Here is an 18,709-nt window from a genome sequence, read left to right on the forward strand (position 1 = left end):
CATAATAGAAATAAAAATAAAAGGAATTTGTAGGGTTTCTGATATAGTGGCACCTCTTGGGTTATATCAAAGTTATTAGAGATTCAAATCAAGTAGGAGAAAAGAAGCTTAATGACAGAGAAAAAACTTCAAATTACCTTTTGAAAAATTTCCATGTGTTCACATCCATTTACAATATTCACTATTTAAATCTGCTGAGATTTTATTTTTGTTTTTAGAGAAAAGCAAAACAAGTGGTTTCATAATACCTTGCAGTAACATGTCATTGCTTCTTCCAGCTGTGGTTGCTCAACCTGTGAGTTTATTGTAGCCCTACTCTCACTTTAATCAGAATGGATTTAATAGAACCTTCCCAAGGTTTTGGAACTACACATCCAGATTCTCTTGCTTTGAACCTCCTCCTCTCAGGTCTATAACTGGACTTCTGAAATGTTCCTGAGATACCAGCTTCACTTTGTGCCCCAGTTTGGATAACTGGGTCTCTGTCTTCTCTCCTCTGCTTTTAGTTCTTATTTTTATCATCTAAGCAATTCTTTAATGCTGTGAGGACTGCACCTCTGCTGTGTTCATGATAGTCTCCTAACCAGGGGAGGGATGTGGCCTCTGGATTCTAGCCAAATACTCAAGCACTGGTACTTGCTGACAGCCTAAACTCTGCCTATGCTTATATTACCATTGCCATGTCCACTGGTATATTTTATCCACTCATTGAATTATTTTTGCTGGAATGAATTTTTTATTATGTCATCAGCTTACATGAAAGAACATTATAAAAATTAGCCAGCTCTTTAAATTCATTTATGTATGGCTACTATTGAGACTATTTCTCATCACCTTGTACAAAGAATTCTTTGAGGATCCATAGGAAGACTTCCTCTTTGAACCTAGACACAGGAATCATTATATCTGAAACTCATTCTTTTTTATTTATTGTCATGCTTGTTTTTATTTTTTTGAACACTCAAATTATATAACTGACTGTTTTCCACTTTTTGATAGTTGTTAGAAAAATTCAGCATCCACCTTTATCAATTATGCAGGACCTCACAGCCAATGTTTGTTTGCAGTAATTTCGTCCTCGACTTTCCCTACAAAGTTCATCTCCCCAAAGTTACAAAGGCTCACCTAATTATTTTTAGTTTGCTCTGATCTTAGTGAGTTGAGAGTATTTTTGTAAGCTGTTTATAGTTTTGGAGAGGATAAAGATGGGGTAAAATAAACACATTCTACAGAAACATCACTTCCTGTTCCAGCCTGCAATCATGTAATGCCAGTTACGTCAGGGCAGAGGTTCCCCACCCCTGAGATTCTGATTCTTCCACACTGTCCTCACAGTCTACAGTGACTGCCAGTTTTCAGACTCTACACACAGGTCTGCATTCCCAGTGTCTGTCTTAGGATATGGGGGAGACTAGTTCCGGGGTCTAAGTCTTCAGTCCGTCTGTGTTCCTGAGGATGACTTGTAAAAAGCCAGGTAGGATAGTATAATCTTTCATCCCTTGACCTTCAGCTATCATTGGCTTCAAAAATATCCTTCTCACTTTTAGAAATTTCATTTTTAAAGTTCTTTCCAAAATGAAATTTTACTACCTCCTTCAATAATTCATTTCAAGTATAAAGTATTCAAGATTTAGGAAATTCTATTTGTCTCTAACCAAAGGCAATGTATTGCTTTACATGATAGTTATTGTTAAGACTCAAAGGTGGAAGAGAAAATCTATTCATTCTCTCTTCATTTTCTTGAAGATGACTATTAACCATAACCAAAGGACTAAACATCTTAAAAATATTCAACTCAAGAAATCTTTAAGTTTTACATACGTCAGTAAACATTCACCAGGCAGTGTATATGAAGGAGGTTCATACAGGGTTAGATAGTATTACTATCACTGGCTGTCAGTTATCTTGAATACACTTATGCATATGAATTTATACATTCTTAAAAAAATACTTATGAGATAAAGGCTATAATTATCCCTCTAGTATAGATGTGGAAACTGAGGCACAGAGATTTAGAAATTTTCCTGTGGTCACAAGCTTTTTCAGGTCATGGAATCAGAATCCAAATTTGGGACACTTGACAACATAGCTGTGTATGCTCTGCTGCCTGTAAGCTCCAAGGCCTATGCCAGTGACCAAATGTCCCCTATTTTTGCAGAAGTCTTTTTTAATGTGTATTTATTGTTTTCTAAGAAATCAAAATTTCACTCAACAGTACCTAACACTGTATATTTTATATGAAATTTGTGTATTTTGATTTAATAAGTGCTATTATAATCACATAATTTTCTATTATTTTCAGGGCAAACGAACAGTTTCAGACCTGTGCAAGCTTGCCTAGACGCAGCTCTTCATAGTTATGATTTTGTTTCTATGGACAGAGGGAAAAAAACAATTTCTACTTTCTATATATCTGAACTTGAGGACTACCAGTAAATATAGAATATTAATAATTCATACAATAAAAACCTAACTCGATTTTACATACAACTATTCACAACTATTATTTACAACCATCAGCTATCATTATACCAATTATGCTGATACGGTGATATTATATTAACTATCATATTACACCTGTCACTTTCAGCAGTCATTTCTCCAGCACTTCAAAATCATGGAGCTAAGCCTTTGTAATATATTTTCTCATTTATTGCATCCAAGAACACTATGACCTAGATAAAATTATTAGCCCTATTTTACAGGTGAGAAAATTAAGGATCATAAAAGTTAAGTAACCGGCCTGAGTTTAGTGCTGAGGCAGAATTGGAATGTTTTTCTGCTACGTATGTCTCACAGCGAAGAGCATGGTTTTATTACAGTGACCCTATAACACAGATCCTGGGTACAAGTATAATTATTTTTGAACATACTATACTTGTCAGGCTCTCACTGTATGATTGCCACTTTGCATCAAAATTCATTAAAATATTTTTTCAATTTCTCACTGAACCAATTTTGCAAAACCAAATAAAAAGAAAGATAATGTACCATGTGTGTTGGCCACCAGGGGGTGCAAGGACCAGCATCCTTAATCATATCCTCAACTTTTCAGGCCTTTTCTTGTGGTATATGAAAAAGAGAATTCTCTTAAGAGAGGCGTAGAGTAAATCGACGGGGTTTTGTAAATCAAATGTCAACATTCCTTTGAACTACACCTGGTGGTAAATGAATGTCTTTGAATTGTGAAACTTGATCGAGGATGGGCAGACTGTGATAAAAAGAAATCAAAGAAATGGAACCTCTATTTCTACACTATTTTCAGCATTATAAAAATTTGAAAGTGTCTGGCAGAACATTTAGCCACAAGAGTTTTTAAGGTATTGATTTCTGGGAGACAATTTCTCTTGAGAGACGGCCTACATTTTAATGATGACCACTTCTAAGGGTGGTCTTGCCTGTCTTCATGTCAACTCACATAAATTGGACAGAGTGGGGTATATATGCCCAGCAAGGCAGGCTGGGGGTTCAACTGTGTATCTTTGTTTCTGGATGTACTATTTGTATATCTAAAATGTATTTGAAGGCATGTTTCCTTGGAGGTATAATGCAACTGTTGCCTCATACTTGGGTCACTTTTGTTTGAATATTTCCGTTGTCATGCAGATTGTCAGCAAGGTCCATAATTATGAACAGTCCCTGATTGTAAAATAAAATAATAAAGAGAAAAATCAGTAGGAGAGTGCCTGGGGTGAATTTATAATGCATTTAAAGTGTGAAGCTGTCCATTTAACCCTTAACAATATTCATTTTCTTCACAGTGTGCAAACCTTGTCAGTAGTTTGAAAAGCTATGAATTTAAATAACCTTAAGCAGCCTGAGAAATGAATAATTTGATAGGTATATCTGGCAGATGGTTGAAATGTCGAAGTTTTTTTTCTTTTTCCCTGAGAATATGCTGCAGGGTTTCTGCCAAACTTAGGTTGTAAGAAAGGCAAAAATCAAACAATAAATGCTCCATATTTGCAAACTATCAATACTAAGATAACATTTAAGAACAGTTGCCAGTCCTTCCTCCCTTGATTCTTTGGTGGAATGACCTGAATAGCAATAGCTTTTTATTTAAGATGAAATTTTTTAGTTTGTCAAAATAAATATTAACCTTGACTAAGTTTAAAGTCAATGGCTTACTAGTGCCTCTCCAGCTTGTCTTTGTGGTATCGTAAAGCTTAATGCTTATTTCAATATTAATGTGAGTACTGACAACTGGACTAGCAAACTTTGATTGACATCTCATTGGAGGGACTCTAGTGAGAAAGAGAACATAACTTTTTTTTTCCTCTGGCTGTTGTTGATATATGTAGACACACACTGTATCTTGCACAAATAGTTGGGGGAAAAAAAAAAAACAGCTGAAAATAATATTGTAGACACAAGTCAACACACACCTTTAACAGGATCTATTTGTTACAAACCAGCGTCTTTACCAGAAGTATAGTCTGGATGTAGAGTGAATGTTCCAATAACATCTGTTGTTGTAAAAGAGGATCCTGATTTAAGGATGCCTACAAATGATCTGATTCATATTCAGAAAAAAGGAACACATACCCAAGACTTCAAAAGCCATCTAAACAAAAAGAGCAAGATGGTAGCATTCTTTGGAAAGTGTCAAGGTGGGAGAAGACATTTTTAAGTAAGAATCAAGAATATACTAAATATAATAATATAAAAAGCCATTAATTATTTACCCAAAGTTATGTTGGCCGTCAGAGGGTATGTGTAAGTCAGAAATGATTGAGGAAATTTTAGAAAACAAAATTCCAACTAATTATTATTAGAATGTTTACCATTCTTAAATACTTCAGAAAGTTAAGATAATAATAAGAGTTAAATACATGTAATATTTTAAATGTCAAAATAACTTACATATATATATTTTATTCAAGCTCCACATCTTAATGACATAGGTGAGCAAAAGAAGCAAGTCATGCAACTAATGATCAGAATTAGATTACAGATTTTAGAATTCCTTATCCAATGTCTTTTACTATGCAAATTTAACATATTTATAAAAAATAATTGTAAAGGACTTTCAGATTTATAATTGAAAACAAACACAATAATTACCTCTTCCAATTACCTTAAAATTTTATATAGCAGAATAAATAAGAAGTTGGTTTTCAAATATTTATATTTATTGGTATTATTATCCTAATTATCAGTATGTCTTTGGTTTGAGTTTGATGTTTCAAAACATTTATTTATATTGGAATTCAAAATGTTCTATAATCTGCAGTGATTGAGAAAGACAGTCATTGTTTCTGCCCTGGCGAAGCTTCTATTCTTTTGTCGGGGGAGAAAAACCTTCAAGAACTACTACTGAATCAATTATTCAATTATTGCTGAGTTAAGTATTTTGAAACAGAGGGTAAATAGGGTTTCCTGAGGTTATTAAAGGAAGGAATCAGAAACTGCTTTTTAGAAAGGTAATATCAAGCTGAGATTTGAAGAATTAATTAGTTTTGTAAAACAAAACAAAAAAAAAGTGGGCAATAGATTTTGGCAAAGGGAACAGCACATAAAAAATCACTAGGATTTTTTTTCCAGGGGCTTATACACTTTATTTTTATAGCAATTTTAGGTTCACAGAGAAGTTGAATGGAAAATACAGAGTGCACATATATTCCTGTTCGCCTACTCATGTAAACCCACCCCGCTACTGACATCCTGTATCAGAGTGGTACATTTGTTATAACTGGATGAACCTACACTGACATTATTATCACCCAAAGTCCATACTTACATTAGGATTCACATTTGGTGTTGTACATTCTAGGGTTTGGACAAATGTATAATGATGTGGATCCACCAGTATAGTATCATAGACTGTAGTTTCACTGTTTAAAAAACCCTCTGTGCTTCCCCTATTCATCCCTCCCCTTCCCCAAGACCTGGCAAACCACTGATTTTTTACTGACTCCATAGTCTTGACTTTTCCAGAAGGTCATATAGTTGGATCATACAATACATAGTCTTTTCACATTGGCCTCTTATGCTTCGTAATATGCATTTAAGTTTTCTCCATGTCTTTCCATGGCTTAGATAGCTTATTTCTTTTTATCACTGAATAAAATTATTTTATCTGGATGTACCAGTTTATTTATCCATTCACTTTCTGAAGGACATCTTGGTTGCTTCCAAGTTGTGGCAGTTACGAATAAAGCGGCTATAAAATCTATGTGCAGGTTTTTATATAATTGTAATCTTCAGTTCATATGGGTAAATACCAAAGAGCATAATTGCTGGATCATTTGCCAAACTGTCCTCCAGAATTGCTGTTCCATTTTTAATTCCCACCAGCAATGAATGAGAGATCCTGTTGTTCCATATCCTTGCCAGTATTTGTTACTGTCATTGTTTTGGATTTTGGCCATTTTAATAGGTGTGTAGTGGTGTCTTGTTTTAGTTTGCAATTTCCCAATGACTTATAATGTTGAACATCTTTTCTATGCTTACTTATCATCTATATCTTCTTTGGTGAGTCATCTTTTCAAGTCATGAGGATGTTTTCAGGAGACAAAGCATGTTTGAGGAGCTTAAGGGAAGTGAGCTATAGTCAATATAATAAAGGGGGGAAATCAAGAGGTCAGCCTTGTGCAGAGACCACATTGTGCAGATCCATGTAAGGACAGGTTAAGGATTTCATTTCTTATACTAAAATAATTGTATTACTCAATGGACTAACATGTTTCAAATTACATAGCTTGGTCCCAATTCACTAGCTTCATCTTCCATTCCTTTGTTTATTGAAACTTTGTTCTAGTTAAACTGATCTACTTGTTAACTCTTAAATATGTAGTTTCCCATCATATTTCCATTTCCTCCATCATTTTCCTTGCCTAAAATTATCCATATTTCTTGACCAATAAACGTTTTTCAGAAATGTAGCCATCCCTACTAGTCTGCATGTTTGTAAGTATTTAACACATCTATATTTCACAGACTATGGTTATACCACTGTGTATAACTATAATAGCACATCCATGCTGAACTTTACCCTGGACAACGAGTCTTTGTAATCAAAAATTTTTCTAGTTCTCATCCAGAAAGATACTGACAGACTCAGAAGAAGAGAAAGACCAGGTAATGAATTGGAATGAATGCCTGAGTATGTGGGCCTATCCCTACATCTAAAATTCTTTACACTAAGAACAGACATTTAAAATTAATAAATACTGAGTGCTGAAGAACAGAATACTATCTGTGTGATGAAATTTTGGAAATTCCTAAAAGATTGGAAGATACGTATCAGATGTATAGAAGTGACTATATCCAAAATCATACATATAAGGGTAGTTCTGCAGAGGTGGGAACTTTCTGTGATATAGGAATCTCAGAAGTAATGAACAAATGGCATAATAAAAGCACTGGGAAATGTTCAGGGTGATAATTTGAGAAATAGCACTTGGAGCAGCCTAGAAATCTGGCCTCTGAAGGAGTTGGTGGCATAAGTATTTACTTATGAGTGACTGTACCTTGGAAGCAGGGAAGTGCCCCAGAAGATAGTTTATTTCTTACAGAGGTTTTCTGAAAGAATTACTGATGGATATACTTAAGCAAAATAAGAACCAATTTCAGGTAAACTCCTCAGGGACAGCTACATCACATTAGTACGTGCCCACTCATCAATTACAAGTTACTTAATAAACTAATTCAATCATGACTTTCTGATGCTCAGCCTGCATATGGCATTTATCTTGGATCCAGTATATTCCTATAAGGTATTTGACTTTGCATTGTCAGAAAAATTCTACCAAGGGTCAAATGTTCATGTGTTTCTGATAATAAAGGTCACAGACCACCTTTTAAATTTTTGGCACATCTTGATTATAACTAGCAGTGCCGATCTACTTTACATATATAGAACATTATACTCAACTGCAGAATACATATCATTTTCAAGCACACATGAAACATGCAAATATTTACAATGTGCTAACAAAATTTCCAGTAAATCAAAATTATACAGAATATGTTCTCTGACCAAAATGCACTGTTAAATCAATGTAAATAACCATAAAATGTCCATATGTCAGAAACTGGAAACTACTTATCTGAATAATTTAGGGTCGGATTAGTAATTAAAATGAAAATGAGAAAATATTTTAACTAAATGATAAGCAAAGTGTATATAAATCTATATTTAGGAGGAAATTATAGCCTTAAATCCATATATTAAAAGGCAGAAAAATTAAGCTAAGCAAACGCTTAACTCAAGAAATTAGAAATATAAGCAAATTAAATACAAAGAAATTAGAAATAAGGAAATAATATAAAAACACAAAAGAAAATAATGAAATAATAAACAAGTACAAATGTTGGGTACTTGAAAAGCTTAATAAAGTAGGTATCTGCCTAGAAATACTGATTAACAAAAATAAAGACACAAATAACTGATATTTAGAATTTAAGAAGGGCATTACTAAAAGTACTGTAGCTATGAAAATGAATATTATACTATAAACAATTTAATAATAATAACTTTTAAAATGTAGATTTTTAGGACATATTTCTAGGAATAAACATGACCAAAACCAACACTAAGATATAGTAAATCTCGATGATCTTACAAATAGTGAAGAAATTATGTTCCCTTAATTCTATGAATTTCAATTACTCTTTAATTTAAAATACTTATACTAAAAAATTTGAGGACCAGATGGTTTCTGTAGGAAATTCTATCAGCTTTTAAATTCTCAGTCTGATAATCCCAATGTCTGACATATCTGAGTGCAATTTTGATGTTGCTTTGTCTCTTTTAACCATTTAGCATGCTTTGTACATTTTTGTGGAAAGCTGGACATGAATGTATTGAGTCAAAAGGACTGAGGTAGATAGGCTTTTGATGTGAAATTTAATATTTATGTCACCAGCAATACGTGTTTACTATTTGCTGTGTCTTGTTTTTATCTTCTCTGTTCTCTATGGGCTTTTCTAAAACCTCCTTAAATAGGGTTTGTTTAAGGTTTGCAGTTCTTTTGGCTGTAATGGTTGCTACTATATAAGAATCCTATTTGATAGGGGTGGAGGGAGAGGAACTATAGTGTGATTAGGTCTCAGTCTTTCTGCAAGCCTTTGTTGGATATCCATTTCCCTTTGCTGAAGTTGGTTATACTCTGTTAAAACCCCAGTCTGTCAGGCTCTGGTAAGATAGTTCCCTTGAGGACAGGTCTTGTTGAGAAGAACCTCTGGATATATTTTGAAATAGTTAATTTTCCCTCCCCACTGCCAGAAGCAAAGGGGATGATTCTCCAGTCTTCACCCAGAGAACCAGGTAAAGCTCCTGGAGGTAATAGTCATGAAAGTGTGAGGGTGCCCGCTAAGACTGGGTCCCCTGGAACTCTCAAGCTAGTTCAGAGTGAACCACCAAAATTTGTCAATTGCAGTTTAAGGAGTTCCTACCACAGCCGGGCGCGGTGGCTCACGCCTGTAATCCCAACACTTTGGGAGGCTGAGGCGGGCGGATCACGAGGTCAGGAGATCGAGACCATCCTGGCTAACATGGTGAAACCCCGTCTCTACTAAAAATACAAAAATTAGCTGGGTATGGTGGAGGGCGCCTGTAGTCTCAGCTATTCGGGAGGCTGAGGCAGGAGAATGGCGTGAACCCAGGAGGCGGAGCTTGCAGTGAGTCCAGATTGCACCACTGCACTCCAGCCTGGGCCACAAAGCGAGATCCCATCTCAAAAAAAAAAAAAAAAAGAGTTCCTACCACATTGGCTTCAGTTGCACGGTTCTGCTCCTGGGCTCCTGCTCACAAAAAGCTGTGAGTCTCTTTGTCTGCCTGCCTGTCTCTACAGTTTATAGGGCAGCAGTTTGCTGTGTAACCTCAATTCTCAGATGCGTCTAAGAAGAGTGGTTGATTTTCAGTTTGTTCAGCCTTTTACTTGTGAGAATGGGAGTAAAGACTTTCAAGCTCTTTACATGGACCCCAAACTTCAAGTCTATAAGCTTTTCAGGATATAAATATTAATAATATTACATAAACACTTTTAGCAAATAAAGCTGTAAACCACTCAATTATTATTATTTTTTCTCTGTCGCCCAGGTTGGGGTGCAGTGGCATGCTCACTGCAACCTCTGCCTCCCGGGTTCAAGCAATTCTCCTCCCTCAGTCTCCCAATTAGCTGGGACTACAGGCACATGCCATCACGCCTGGCTAATATTTTGTATTTTTAGTAGAAATGGGATTTCACCTAGTGTTAGCCAGGATGATCTCGATCTCCTGACCTTGTGATGCACCCGCCTCAGCCTCCCAAAGTGCTGGGATTACAGGCATAAGTCACCGCTTCCAGCCAACCATTTAATAATTTTATGAGGCCAGCAAAATACTTAAACCTGACAAACAAGCTGAAAAAATATTCCAGATCAAAACCACACTTTATATAAACATACCCATTAAATTATAAAAGCAGAAAAAATTTCAGAAATATCCAAATGTTGATACAGCACAAATAAGCTGGATTCAATACCCAAATCCTAAGATAATTTAACATTTAAAAATCAATTTGATTCAACATATTTACTGAATAGTGTGGAAAATATCACATGGGTATTGCAGTAGATACAGAAAAGCATTGATAAAATTCAGTAAATTTTCATTAAGAAATATGCATGGAAAATTAAAAATAGAAAAGAATTCCCTTATCATGGGTTAAAAAATATAGTAAAAAATCTATATTATAAAATCTATATATAACATATACCAAAATATCTGTGACATATATTTAATTGGAGAATATTGAATGCCTTGTCTTTTAAATAAACAAAACAAGGTACCCAGGAACAACATTTTTTTCAAGGCTCAACTTGATGATGTAGTAAAACAAAAACAAGAAAGTAAGTAAACTAATATGTAATATAAGGATTAGACGGGGGGAAATGAAACTCTCATTATTTATAATGATATAAGTGGGTTTAGCAAATCCAAAAGAATCCACAGATACATTACTAAAATAAGTTAGTGAGCTGAAAAAGTTTACTCAATGCAATTTACTTTGATACTACTAACAAAATGTTAGAAAATAAAATATTATAAAAGATACCTTTTACCATACCATCAAAAAATATTAAATATCCAAGACTGAATCTAACAAAAAGAATATAAGATACATATGTATGAAACTATAAAGCACTTGATCATAAAACAATGAACCAATTAAATGAAGATATATATCACATTCTTGGATGAAAGCCTTAATATTATGAACAGCAGTTCTTAAACTAATCCATACACTCTAATCCTTATTTTCTTATTTCTATCCTTATTTTCTTAAATCTACATATTTTTGGTGAAACTTTACAACATACTTCTAGAATTTAACTGTCCCAGAAGAAGTTTGTGGAGAAGTTTGCTTGGAAGACCTGCCATCTACTCCTTTTTCTACAATCTTATTTGTTAACTTTCCAAGATGGGGCACTTAATTATGTGCAGAGTTCCTTTAGGTTTCAAATTTCTCATATCATCCAGGATAACCTACATGCTTGGGATACGACAGAAAAATTATTCACTGGGTGCTGATATTCTGCATTTCTCTTGGCTCTTCCAAGCAGTCATTTTCAAACTACTCCTAACAGTGAAGGGGTGTCCATTCTCTACATCTGCCTCTCTCTAAATTGAAAGAGATTGGTCAATTTTTTACTGGATTTGGTAGACTTACTTTTTCCCATTTGACTATGCTTTGAAGCATGCATCATATCCTCACCAAACTATACAAAAATTTCTATGAGTTATTAGATGCTACTTTCTCTATGTTTCAAACAAAACTTTTCAAATATTTTGGGATAAAGTTGTAGTCTACCTTTTTTGCTTAATAACTGTTGATATTTTTTGCTAGTTCTAATTTAGTTTAGACCACTAGGTTGGAAGGGGTAGAATTTCAGATCTGCTCTTCTGGTGTAGTTTGCATCCACAAGTGTAAATACTGATATTTTAACATTATTTTTAGTTAATTTATTGTGATAATTATCTTACAAAAGTAGACCTAATGAATGCCAATTGCATAACCAGGCCACATTAAACACTGCAGAAAATTCAAAGTGAAAAACAAGAACATGCTTTTCATTTGGAGTAAATTTGAATCATTACTGTAACTAATTAAATATTTCTTTCTTCAACACAAATGCTCTTCAACAACTGATATACCCATTATAAGTTGCAAATGTTGTACTTTGAAAATATATTTAACCTACAGAACACTAAAGTACACTAGATTAACCTAGTGTACTTTATGCTCAAAACAATTACATTAGTCTTTTTTTAAAATTTTTTTTATTATTATTATACTTTAAGTTCTAGGGTACATGTGCATAACGTGCAGGTTTGTTACATATGTATACTTGTGCCATGTTGCTGTGCTGCACCCATCAACTCGTCAGCACCCAACAACTCGTCATTTACATCAGGTATAACTCCCAATGCAATCCCTCCCCCCTCCCCCCTCCCCATGATAGGCCCTGGTGTGTGATGTCCCCTTCCCGAGTCCAAGTGATCTCATTGTTCAGTTCCCACCTATGAGTGAGAACATGCGGTGTTTGTCCATCAGTGACAGACTGGATTAAGAAAATGTGGCACATATACACCATGGAATACTATGCAGCCATAAAAAAAAGGATGAGTTTGTGTCCTTTGTAGGGACATGGATGCAGCTGGAAACCATCATTCTTAGCAAACTATCACAAGAACAGAATTACATTAGTCTTACATTAGTCCATGATTAGGTAGAATCATCTGACATGAAGCCCATTTCATAACAAAGTATTGAACATCTCATGTAATTTATTGAATACTATCCAGAAAGTGAAAAACAGAATGGTGGTTCTGTATTCAAAGTATAGTTTCTACTGAATGTGTATTCCTTTCATACAATCATAAAGCTGGAAAATCTTAAATCGAACAGTCATGATTTGAGGACCACAATGGAGGGAAGAGAGATAGGGAGGGAAAGAAATAGGGTGAGGAAAATAGAAGAAAGGCAAAGGAGAAAAAGAAACAGAGTGGGGAAGAAGGAGTGAGGGAGAGAAGAAGGAAGGAAGAGAAATGGGCCACAGGGTCATTTAGACTAGAAATGTATGTCATTTTATTTTATTAATCAACACTCAGTTAATACAATTGCTTTAGATGGAAAAGCCTTCCCTATTTGATTTCACAAGTGAAGAATTAAAGTTTTGCTGTGATAAACATGATTTAAAAGTCATTCTGCTGTAACTGTGAGGTTGGAAGTGACAGGATGTTTAAAATACTTGCTTGAATGCCTTACACATGAATTGAGCCAATGTTAAAAAGATAATAATATATATTCCACATCATTTAGCAATCATTAGAAAGAACAAGAAAGGCTATAGAAATAGCTTTAATATTCCTTCTTCCCCACCCCCAAAACTAGAAAAAACAATAAACTGCACAAACAAATTTAATCACACACACACACACACAACAGGCAAACTGGTCTCTTAAAATCTTGGGGCAAATGGCTAGGAAGAAAGGCAAACACACACACACACACACACACACACACACAGACATATACATAGACTGTACGGCACATTCACTTTTTCCCTATTCTAACTACATTATTGTTTATAATACGGTATCTGAGGACTCTCATATCTAAGTTACATTTCCCAGCACAAAAGCAAATTATTCTTTTGCATTAATAGTTTAGAACAGTATGCACTGCATTGAGACCTTGTAGAGCACGGTGTTACATGTAAATCTCTGATCTCCAAAACAATACCAGGATCAAAGTTTTCCATCATTTGGACATAAATCTCAGCTCAAACAAAGTGGTAATAGTCTAGTCAAGGAAAAGCAACCTGGAACAAATGCCTTTGAATTGGTGTTAGTCTACGTGGTTGGTGCATTACTGAATTAATTAATCATCTCTTTGAACTTCGATATTCTGCAGTCTCTAGGTTAGGAGTAAATGTCAGTCACTGTTCATCTATTTGAAATTCATTCTCAGTACTAATATTTTGTAAATCAAAAGATAAAAGAGCAAAACTTTGTGGCTCTGGGAAACACATTATGGAGAAAGTTTATGATGTAAAGAAATGCACCCACAAAATTTAACATCTTTACTGCTCTTAATGAGAAAATTCTTATCCTAATCAAAGGACTGATTGAAATTGTGTTTTTGTTGTTGTTGTTGTTGAAGTTAATTTGAGTATCCATTGCAGTAATTAATGTAGTTATTAATGTGAAATCAAGCAGGCTGAGCAGAATCCCAGCTCCTTCAGTTACTAGTTATTTGAACTTGAACCAATTATATGACCTCCCTACTACAGGTGCTCCATTTGCAAAATGGGGATGTTAATAGTATCCATCATATAAGGTGGACATAAGCATTCATGAGATAACAGTTGTAAAGTGTTTTCCACAATGATTGATTAAGCCATACTTTCCATTAATAATTAATAAGTATATCACTGATATTTTAAAAGTATTCATCAATGGCAGGAGTTTTAAATCTTGTTCTGAGGATTTATGGAAAGTCTCTGGAAGAGTTAATAAGCCTGGGATTTCCCATCCTGTGTTGCAAATACCGCAGTTCTATTCTTACCTCTTTATATATTTTTAAAATGCGATTTAACATATTCAAAAGTAGTGAGAGCATTATAAAAAAAACTCCCATGTACCTATCACCCATCTTTATGTAATTAACATTTCAACATATTTTATTGGGATTTGCTTAATAAGATTTGGCTTGCAAAGATTTATGATGTTAAAAATTAAGGGCTACATATATTCTGGCAAAAATGCATTTTTTTCTTTTCTACTTTTTATTGATATATCATTGTTGTACCTATTTTGTGGGAACACGTAACATTTCAATACATGTATACAATATATAACAACCAAATCAGAGTAATTGGGATATTCGTCACCTGAAACATTTATCTTTTCTTTGTGTCGAGGGCATTACAATTCCTCTCTTCAAGCTATATTGAAATATACAATAAGTAACTATTAACTATAATTTCTCAACCATGCTACCAATTACTATATTCCTTCAATATAATTGTATTTCTGTACCCATAAACCAGCTTCTCTACATCCTCCCTGCCCCTTCTCCTCCAGTCTCTGGTAACCACCATTCTACTCCCTATCTCCCTGAGATCCATTTTTTTATCTCCCACATATGAGTGAGAAGAGGTGATATTTGTCTTTCTGTGCCTAGCTTTTTCTACTTAACATAATTACCTCTAGGTCCATCCATGTTGCTATAAAGGCCAGGATTTCATTTTTTCAGATGATCAAATATTCCACTGTGTTTATATATGACAGTTTTTAAATCAATTTGTGCATTGATATACACAGGTTGATTCAATATTGTGGCTAATGTGAATCGTGCTGCAATAAACATAAGAGTGCAGATATCTCTTTGATATCCTGATTTCCTTTGTTTTGAATATATACTTAGCAACGGAATTGCTAAATTATATAGCAGTTCCATTTTTACCTTTTTTTTTTGGATTTCCATACTTTTTTTTAAATAATGGTTGTAATAATTCACATTTCCATCAACACTGTATAAGGGTTCTCTTTTCTCACCATCCTCACCAGCATTTGTTATTTCTTGTTTTAACAATAGCCATTCTAACTGGGGTGATATAATATCTCATTGTGGTTCAATTTGCACTTCCTCATGATAATTCTGAGCATTTTTAAAAATATACCTGTTGGCCATTTATATATATTCTTTTGAGAAACATTTATTCAGTTCTTTTGCCCATTTTTTATTTAAATTATTTGTGGGGTTTTTGCTATTGAGTTGGTTGAGTTCCTTATATATTTTGGTTATTAATCCTTCATCAGTTTGAAATATTTTTTTTCCTTTCTAGAACTGGTCTTTATCCAGACCAACGTCCTGGAGAATTTCACCAATGTTTCCTCCTAGTAGATGCATAGTTACAGGTCTTACATTAAAGTCTTTATCCATCTTAGTTGATTTTTGTATGTGGTGAAAGGTGGGGACCTAGTTGTATTCTTTTGCATATGGATACCAGTTTTCTCAGCAACATTTATTGAAGAGACTATCTTTTTTCCAATGTATGCTCTTGGTATCTCTATCAAAAATGAGTTGGCTGTACATGCAGGATTTATTTCCTGGGTTTTTTATTCATCGGTCTTTGTGTCTATTTCATTGGTTTAAGTGTCTTGTGCCAGTACCATGCTGTTTTGGTTACTCTAGCTTTACAGTACAATTTAAAATCAGGTAATATGTTGCCTCCAGCTATTTTTTTTTTTTTTTCTCTCAGCGATGCTTCAGTTATTTGGGGGTTTTCATGGTTCCATGTGAATTTTAGGATTTTTTTTTCTATTTATGTGAAGAATGGCCATTGGTATTTTGACAGGGATTACATTGAATCTATGTACAGCTTCGGGTAGTATAGACATTTTAACCATGTAATTTTTCCAACCCATGGAATTTTCTGTGTGTGTTCACTTCAATTTCTTTTATCAGTGTGTTACAGTTTTCCTCTTATAGATCTTTTACCTCAATGGTTCAGTTTATTCCTAGGTATGTTTTGGTAGATATTGTAAATAAGACTGCATTCTTGATCACTTTTTTCAGACTGATTGCCCTCAATGGTCTCCATACTTGTTTTATTGCCCTTTTATAATCCATTCTCAATGCATCAACCTGAGGAATCTTTTATAAACATAAATCAAATGGCATCATTCCCCAGCTCAAAATCCTAGTTTTCTCTGAATGCAGTCCAAATTCATCACAAGAACCCATGTTATCTCTCCTTCCCCCACCTCATGTGGTACTCTTTTTCTTATTCACAGCACTCCAAACGCATGACTTTGAAATTGTCATTACTTTTCTTTAAATAATCACACCAACCTTGTCCCTGTCTTAGGCCTTTGTGTTTGTTGTTCCCGCTGCCAGGAGCACTGTGTAGCCTTTCATATCACAGGCCTCTGCCTAAATGTTGTCTCCTTGAAGAGTCCTTTCTTTTCTCCTTGAAGAGTCCTTTCTTGACCACCTAATCTAAAGCAGTCAATCTCCTTTCCCAGTCACTATCACAGGAAGACCTTATTGCAGTTCTCACAGCACTTATTAGTATCTGAAATTATCTTTCTGATTTATTGATTTCATTTTGTCATTTTTTTCTCTTGTATAATTTTAATAAGATGATGGACTTTGACTCTTCTGTTAAGTGAATTTTCCCCAGTGTCTATTTATTGGCTGATGCAATAAATATTTGCTGTGATAGTAGTTAAATAAAAATATTATTAAATAGGGGGTGTGGAATACTGTCCTTTTAGACCAGACTTTACCCTAATTATAATTCCATCCATTTTTAAATAAGCTTCAGTTACTCATTTCATTTTCCTAAGCCATTTTCTCTTTTAAATAGAAGTAATTATTCTAAGATATGTTATTGCTGGGAAGATGGCATGAAATGACATACAGCTTATTCTGCATTCACCACCAGTCCAGATCCACTTCCCACTCTACTGCACCCTGTTCTGTGCCATGACTGGTATCCATAATCTGTATTACCTGGATCCATTTTCCCTTAAGTTTCTCCTTGAGATCCAACAATAGGAGAACTCCTCCACTTCCCCTATTTTCTTTTCCAGACATGTTTTCTTTACCAGCTGACTGTGACTCTAATAACAGATTCTGCCTGACTGCTTTTTCACTTCCAAGTCCCAGATCTTATCAGGCACTGGCAATGCCATTGTTTCTTCTTGCTTTCCAGGGGTGGTAAAGTCTAACTATTTTTAGTACCTGGATGCCTTATTGCCTGTATGTTTGTAAATAGTTCTTTCCTTAATTAACTTAGGCTAAACTCTTTCAGGTGAGCATTTGTCTCTTGCCAGGACCGTGATTAACACCGATATTATCTGTGGGCATTTTCTGCACTTCTCAGAAATAATCTATTTTAAGAATGTTTATTGAATGCCAATTGCATATCAGGCACTAAGTAGGCAACTCAGCATTATGTGTATCTGATATATATACGTAAGTATCATAAAGATGTTTTAATTAAACAAGATCGCAAGTCTTTTAGGCATAATTAAAAATCAAAATAAAACATCATCAAATTAAAATGTGGGTTAAGAAAACGCAGCAGAATATTTGTGTTCTGGTGAGTTGCTGCTTCTTTTGTTAGTGCTTCTATTGGTTTTATGCACATATCATGGAAATAGAAAATACATACATATTTACATACATACACATGTACATATATAAATAGACTTATTCATGCTTGATTTGTATGCAAAGCTGCATCTTATCAAACTGTAGGAATAAGTTTACATATAGTCAGTTATATATTCACTGGCATGATCTACAAGTGCATTAATGAATCCGATGAGGCAAATACAATAAATGCTTATTTATTTTCATTTTATCTGGCAGAACTTGCTGGTAATCAGCTACCTGTAGATCCACACTGCAGTAACATTTCTACATATTCATGGCAGGCAGGGATCAGATCATTGATTTTCAAGGGCTCTGACTTGGTCAGAGTTCTTAGGTTCCAAACCCAGATCCACATCTTACTAGCCTTTTGCTTTGGATAAGTTGATAAAACTCCAAACCTCATCTATAAAAAGTAGACAGAAATAAATAATAGTGCCAGTCTCATTGAATGGGGCTGTTGTGAGAATCAACTATATTAATGCATTTAAAATGCTTATCAAAAGAACATGGTGAATGCTTAAAAAGTAGTTGCTACTAGTGTAATT

This window comes from Papio anubis, chromosome 13 (genome assembly GCF_008728515.1).
Source record: "Papio anubis isolate 15944 chromosome 13, Panubis1.0, whole genome shotgun sequence".
Lineage (NCBI taxonomy): Eukaryota > Metazoa > Chordata > Mammalia > Primates > Cercopithecidae > Papio > Papio anubis.